Genomic DNA, 8,129 nt, shown 5'->3' with positions numbered 1-8,129 from the left:
TTCTCTGCCTCCTCTTCTCCCTCCCCTCCCCTCCCCCCACCCCCACCCCTCTTTAGCTTCCCCCCACACAAACTATCTTCACAGTTCTCCCTCTTCTTCTTTTCCCTCTTATCAGCCAACTGGCCTCTCCTTTTCATATTTTCTAGCCCTCTTCGTCTCTTTTCTGAGGTCTTAAATGAGAGAGCGAGAGAGAGAGCGAGTTCTCCTCTTTCTCGGGAGGAGGGTTGGAGGAGGAGAAGGAGGGTGGAGGAGAGGAGAAGGGAAGGCTGCTCCTTGCCTGATTCATGTCCTGCTTGCTCGTGGGGGTATTACGCATGGAGAATTGATTGCGGGAGCAGCGTGGGCCTCCTTGGATCTTGATGGCGCTGCCCAAAATGTCACCTCAGTGATGTTACAGTGCCCGAGATATTAAAGGCGCCTGTGCTCAAAGGCTTCCGTCGGCTGGGCTGCGCTGCGGCTGCATGGGCCGTCCCTTGTACCCCCCTCCACCCCAATATGCCCACCACACCCACCATCCGCCCACACACCCCTACTCCAGAGAAGAGACGAGTGTTTGTGTTTGCAGGGCCCTCATTGTCGAGGAGCGGGGACGGGGACGAGGGGAAGGTGGCGGTGGTGGTGGTGGTGGGGGTGGGGGGGATCAGGCAAACAACGGCACGAAGCCTTATCTACGAGGGACAGCGGACGTGCTTTTATCAGGCCAAGGAAAATTGCCAATCAGGGCTGCATATCGCTCGCACCTTTAAAGTGGAAATCTAAAACGTGGGAATGTTTCCTTTCTCCGTTATTAAAAGACATAATTGAGATATGGAGTGAATGTGTGTATGTGTGTGTGTGTGTATGGATATCAGTGACTCGCGAGTGGCAAACGCTCCCCTACAGCAGATGTTATTTTCGTCTGGTAATTGGTTTTATTTGGTGGAGGCGGTTGCATGCTTGGCCTCCTGGGCGATGTTGCTCGCAAGCGTGGGTGGCTGTTTGACCAGGTTCAGTCTACCTCATTCAGCCCCGTTTTCACACTGCCAACAAGTAGCCAGTGTGGCTCCTCATATCATATGTCCTTGTTGCTCCGGAATATGTAGACATGTTTTTTTTTGCTCTTTGCTCTTGGACTTTTGGACCAAAGTTGTCAGAGGAGAATTCTTTTCTCAAACTTTCTCAAAACTGTTGCACATTTACTTTATCTGTATGGTACATATACCTTGTTTATATTACTTACTTTGTCTATTTGAATGTTTAACTTGTAATTCATATAGGCCTAGGTCATTAGCAGCTAAGTAAAGGCCAATATCGTACACTTCCAAAAAACACAGCTTTACCTATTTTCTGATTCCTGACCTTTAACAAATGACAATGAATAGCAAAAAATGGTGAGGATGGGGGTGTCATACATGTCCACGTTATAATGGCACAGTGGAAGTGCCATTTGAAAACTAAGCATTGCAACACAAACCAAAGCTCTGGACAGTGGGGGTTATCTTCATGATCTGGTTTAATTCCAAACCAAAGCCTCAAGTTCATTCTTTTTTAAGCTCCAGGGATGGTGACAGCTTACTTTCACCAGCAGTTCTCACTAGCATATTGATTATACTCTAGTAGACTTTTGATTATAGTAGACTCATGTCAGTCAATACAAGGCTCTGCTATCCTTTTTCTGTGAAAATCAAAAGAGCGTAATGGCAGTTATATATATAATGGTATAGTGGTATAGTGTGGATTTCATTTCCCCATTTCAGTAGGGCCTATAGGGTTCAGGGACTGGAGGCCAGAGCACAACTCTGTTGCGGAGTGCAGAACATATTGTTATAGTTTGCTCGGAAAGGAATGAACAGAAAACCAAAGCCTTCCGTGCAAGGTCTAATGGAGTGGAGTGACCAAGCAAACCCCCCTCTCTCATCTTCCATGGCACTTGACAGGCATTGAAAAGTGGGGGCTTTTCCTCGTAATCAAGTGTGAATGAACATGTAAACGTAGCCAAGTATTAACAGAGTTTTGCCCCGCCGCGCACCCGAGTAGACAAGCATGTGAATCCTCCGCAGTGTGACTTACAGAGGTAAAAAGCAAACAGATTTCCAGAAAAGGTTTCAGGGGAAGGGAAATACTCCCTCAGCAGAGAGAGAGAGAGAGAGAGAGAGAGAGAGAGAGAGAGACAGAGACAGAGAGAGAGAGAGAGAGAGAGAGAGAGAGAGAGAGAGAGAGAGAGAGAGAGAGGCAGAGAGACAGAGAAACACAGAGACAGATGCAATGCTCTGGGATGGTGGTCACCATATGTGCAGAAGACTGTAGGCCGGGCCCACACAGTAAATTGCATTAGCCAGTGTGTGTGCAAGTGGGCCAAGTCGGGGCAAAGGCGTAACACAGCATGAGACAGCTACCGTGTGAACGCAGGGCCACCACGGAGCCAGAGTGATGGCCACATTGGACATGGTCCTCATCTGAGGGTGTGTGTGTGTGTGTGTGTGTGTGTGTGTGTGTGTGTGTGTGTGCGGTAGGGGGGTTATGGCGTGGGGGGGCGGGGGGTTGAGGCACCACCATCACCATCACCACCATCATCACCACCACCACCACCACCAGCCTTCCTCAACAGCTGCAGACATCACCTGCACTCTTCTCTCTGCAGCCAGGATGTCCATCATTAGGGAATGGGCTCCTCTGTGGAACCTTGGCAAACCTCTCAGTGAGGACGGAGAAACCCCATGCGTTTAAATAGGCCGACCCTTGAGAGCTTAGGAGATCACAGAACAAATATGTTTGTTTTCGTTCCAATAGAACAGCTATAGTACCGTCACCGAGTGATTTGTCTATCAGATCCTGAAGCCAAAGGAGAACACCCTTAGAGTGCACTATCAATCATCTTATACGTATTGCACATATCATAATATTTGCACATCAGACGTATTGTATGCCATATTTACTAAAAAGACATTGAGAGACATCTCATGTCCATATTGCACATATTGTAAATATTTGCAAATATTGCACATATAGCCTACAGAATGCACATCAAACACCTTATGTATCCCACATTTATTCATAAAAAGGACCCAGCAATTAGTAATGCAATGAATTGATCCAGACAAAATGAATAGGTGCGTTACAGTTATGAGGAGGATGACAAACATGGCTGTTATGATTCACCTTTTCACATATAACACACATATTCACATAAGTTGCTTTGTATAGGCTACATATTCATCATTTCTATGTTTGGTTCTTTCTTCTTTCTATTACATCTTGATAATTGATTATGATTACGATGGTATTTTTCTATTAATGTTTGTTTTCAGCTTGTGTAGCCTTGAAACAACCTGACTAATACCAGTATTTTGTGTAACACTTTTAGATAGTGTAATAAGGCTAATTTGTCTGCGGCGGTTCTCTACGGTGGTGGTTTTAATATGCAGGCCGACCCGTTATGGACATATACTGCAGTCTCTAATACACGCTCTGTGACTAACGCGATCAAGGCATACATATAGAATCAGCTCTCTTATTCGTTTCCTGTGGCCAGGAAATACAGTAATATAAACCCCCTGTCCCTCATCTCTTATGTCTATCTTTCTCTCTCTTTCCCTGTTCATTTCCCTTCTCTCTCTCTCTCTCTCTCTCTCTCTTTCTCTCTCTCTCTCTCTCTCTCTCTCTCTCTCTCTCTCTCTCTCTCTCTCTCTTTCTCTCTCTCTCTCTCTCTCTCTTGCAGTCTCTCAGTCTCTTTCTGCTCCATTCCTCCACTCTGTCTCTATTGTACATACAACATGACAATTACAGTTCATTAGAAGAACTAGCACATCATCACCCTCCAGTTCAGAACCAGTATTCTCCCTCCACCGAGCAAGAGCCCAGAAGCTAAGCCGGCAGGAGGCTATAGGGCTGTGGTTGTGGATGGGGTTAGGGTATGCTGCTGTGGTGCAGTGCAGTGCGGTGCGGTGCCGTAGCCCGTGGGGCACGTAATGGGCCCCTCAAGGCGGACACAGGCCTCACCGTAGCTGGCAGGCGGGCGGGCGGGTAGGCATGTGGGTAGGGCAGGCAGGCAGGCACGCAGACGGGCAGGCACGCGGGCAGGCAGGCGGGCGCTAATCCCCACGTCTTTATTAGAGCTGGCCTGGAGCAGAGGCAGAGGCGCACCACACCACGGGGGCACCGCCAGAGGACAGCTAGGCCTTCAGCTGGGGCTGTGCTCTGGAGATAGGCCCCAATGAATAGCATTAGGAAGGATCTTAAGAGCAGAGAGAGAGAGAGAGAGAGAGAGAGAGAGAGAGAGAGAGAGAGAGAGAGAGAGAGAGAGAGAGAGAGAGAGAGAGAGAGAGAGAGAGAGAGAGAGAGGGAGGGAGGCAAACAGAGTGGATGGGGCATAAACTATAAAGGGAGACGGGTAGACATATGAGAGAGAGAGAGAGAGAGAGAGAGAGAGAGAGAGAGAGAGAGAGAGAGAGAGAGAGAGAGAGAGAGAGAGAGAGAGAGAGAGTCAGAGTCAGAGACAGAGAGAGAGAGACAGAGAGAACCAAATAGGGGCAGCAGCAGCAGTCTGCCGACTGCAGGCATTGACATCATTCCAATGGCCTAAAGGTAGAGGCTTCGTTTGAACTGCCGCATATGTTCCAAATCAAACAGCTCTAATAAAAACGGTATATTAATACTCTCTCCCAGTTTGCCATATTGTCATGTATATGTGAACAAGTTGTCAGGAATTGGGTCTAGATTGGTTCCAGGGCACCTTATAGATGTGTGCGTGCCTGAGAACGCTATAGGAATACATTATAGGAAATCATTTGGAGAGATCGTTGAGGGAGTAATTAAGTAGTTTCATTTCATTTTCAACTTCACAGGCAGCCACTGCAGCCAAGTCCTTCTTATCACGACTAGCATACTCTGGGATGGAGAAAAAAATAAATACATATAGAGAACCAACTCTAAACATGTCTACTGACATTAACCTGAGGCTAAAAATGAAATATTTATTTTGTTTGGGTCTGTGACTCATATATGTACATACCATACATCCTCTGTGTGTTTTGCTGTTATTTAGATATCCATATCAGTGCTTTTTGGGCCTTAAAGCAGCCGACAGCAGACCAAACCACTATTTAGTCAATACCGGATGTGGGAATTAAGACGTGGTTATTGTCCTGCACAGTAAATTATTGAAGATTTTGATGTTTTTTATTATTATTTACTTCTAATTTCTATATGCTGGTATATAAACAACACACACAACTAAATGCAAAATTACACACAATAAATATTCTACTGCTCAGAGTAATCTGTCTATGACGATGAAATACCTGAGAAGTAATACTCCAATTGCTGCAGATGAAATCTCCTCCTGCTATTGCCAGCTGTCAATAAGGCTAGGAAAACGGCAGTCAGCCTATGCAGTAGGCTATGTTTGGTTTTTATTGACATACGGAATGCAAGGATTTGCAGGAACTGCAGATGACTGAGGCCTTGGTGCATAGTGAAGCTGTGTGTGATGCTTGGCGCCATCTTGTGACTCAGGGCATATTTAACGCTTCACAAGCCAAAATGGTTTTGTATACTACACCCCCCCCTCACCCCCACCTCCTTTTTTTGTTCTTTTCCTTCACCACCAGAAACCAAAATACAAACCCATACAGAAATACTGCACATCAGAGCGATAAAGCAAGGCTCTTCATGCTTATCTGGCTCTGGGTTTACTTTAAGCCTTAAATGCTCCATCAAAATGGAGATAAGCTCCGTTAGATGCTCTGATAAAATGTTCCAAAATTTAGTCACATTAACTTCACGATGCCGACTTTAAACACACCAGTGCAGTAGTTCTCCGCTGCTCAGATGTAGGGTTTGCTCCAGCGCAGTGGAAAAAAACAATGGTCTTTTTCAAGTAAAATGTTCAGTGTATAAGTAAGGCTGAAGAAACCCTCCATGTCGGTTTACCCCCTTCTGTTGGAATGAAACAAGAGCAGTGGGTTTTATCTGAAACCTACAAGGGCCCTTGCATGTATTTCTGCTGGGAGGCCAGAGAGCGAGAGAGAGAGAGAGAGAGAGAGAGAGAGAGAGAGAGAGAGAGAGAGAGAGAGAGAGAGAGGAAGAAAAATGAATCTTCATGTTTACAGCATTTCGTAGCAGTGGTAACAGGATTACTAAAGTGACAAATAAGAATTTGTGGGATTCCCGGCACTTCTTGTGTCTGCGTGTTGCTTTTATTTAATTATTTACTTGATTTTTTTTCTTTAAAGGCAGCTGTGTTCCAGAATCCCCTGGGTGGTTGAGTTCCAGAAGCCCTTCAGGTTTCCGTGGAGACCTCTGTGTGGTGCCAGATAAAGCCTTAGCGTGCACAGAGCCCTGGCATCCGCCGGGGAACAGCTTCTGAGCGATAATCAGCCCTGCAGTTGAACCGCGGTCTTTCTTACAGCTATTCACGGCGCACCATGCTGCACCACCGCACTGCACTGTAGGCCTGAAGATCTCATCGCCAGCCACATGTGCACCACTCACACGTTGTACAATCAGTGACATACATGCATACCGGAGGAGGAGAGAGGGCGAGAGAGAGAGAGAGAGAAAGATGAAGAAGAGGGAGAGAGTGAGATGAAGAAGAGAGAGAGAGAGAGGAAGAAGTGAAGAGAGGGAAACATGTTTTTGTGGTGCTGCCAAAATGCAGATCAAAGGCGCTGACACTTGTTCATGTCCCTTGTTATGTTTTATCCCCCCCACCCCACCCCCCGAATCCACCAACCCCCCTCCCTACTCTCCCTCTCTCCCTTTCTGGGTGCACATTCTAGGCGTTAAATCTGGTTTACATTAGCCCCTCTCTCTCCCTCTCTCTCTGTCTCATAAGCTGTGTTGGTGGGACGTCTGGGAGGGCTCCAAGAAGTGGAAGTAGCGATTGGCACTCCCCGGCTCAAAGTGCACTCAAGTGAGAGTGCAAACTACCTCCTCCTCACTCTCCCTGACTGACTCCAAGCCTGCCAACCGCTAACTTGAACCAAACTCTTGCACAGTGCTGCTTTCCAATGCTCTGCGGAGTCTCTTCTTACACAGTATATGGTATACTCTTCCAGGGTGTGTGTGTGTGTGTGTGTGTGTGTGTGTGTGTGTGTGTGTGTGTGTGTGTGTGTGAGTGTGAGAGAGAGAGAGAGAGAGAGAGAGAGAGAGAGAGAGAGAGAGAGAGAGAGAGAGAGAGAGAGAGAGAGAGAGAGGGTGCATGTGTGCGTGCGTAGGTTAGTTTGTGTGTGTGTGTGTGTGTGTGTGTTTGTGCGCGCGTGTGTGTGTGTGAGAGAGAGAGAGAGAGAGAGAGAGAGAGAAGAGAGAGAAAGAGAGAGTGAGAGAGAGAGAGAGAGAGAGAGAGAGAGAGAGAGAGAGAGAAGAGAGAGAAAGAGAGAGTGAGAGAGAGTGCATGTGTTGTGCGTGCGAAGGTTAGTGTGTTTGTGTGTGTGTGTGTGTGCGCGCGCACGCACGCATTTGTGCATGCCTGCGTGCACGTGTGTGTGTGTGAGAGAGAGAGATGAGGTTTTTGGCATATGTTCTCTTCAAACGGGACTTATCTGCCTGTACTCACACAAGAGTTAAGTCGTAAATCAACAGAGTGCTCTTGCCTTGCTCACACAAAGCTCCAGTGGCCTCATGGTCTGTACACATTTGCCGCCAAAATACGCTCCTACAAAGCAAATGTCAAGTCACTCACCTTTTTTTTAACTGGTTCTCCTTTCTTCTGTATGTACGCCGTCAATGTCTGTGAAGAAGGTAAATATACCTTCAGTCCAAAGGTTAATTCTAATCTATATATACTGTTGGTTCTTTACATTGCCATTTTACCTCTGGAATGCATTCTTCAACACAGACAGCATAGAGGATTTGATGGTGTGTCACTCAATTAACAGCTTTCTGATAAGCCTCCACGCTTATGCTGTCGGAAGACATATCGTTGACAAAAAGGAAATAAAGCTACTCACGTTTCAGTTTAAAAGGATACACATGACAGAGGATGATCAGATAGTAAGGTCACTTGGGCACCCCCCCTCATGGCGCCATACATACAAACTAGATATGAAAACATGTCGTTGTTATTTCACTTGTAATCCATTTATCACCCAATACAACAGTTATTAATTTAAATTCATCACACCATGCATTGCAGTAGGGTTTGTAAGGTC

This window comes from Engraulis encrasicolus, chromosome 14 (genome assembly GCF_034702125.1).
Source record: "Engraulis encrasicolus isolate BLACKSEA-1 chromosome 14, IST_EnEncr_1.0, whole genome shotgun sequence".
NCBI classification, from domain to species: domain Eukaryota; kingdom Metazoa; phylum Chordata; class Actinopteri; order Clupeiformes; family Engraulidae; genus Engraulis; species Engraulis encrasicolus.
The sequence above is the reverse complement of the archived record's forward strand: the minus strand, read 5'-3'. Positions refer to the sequence as shown.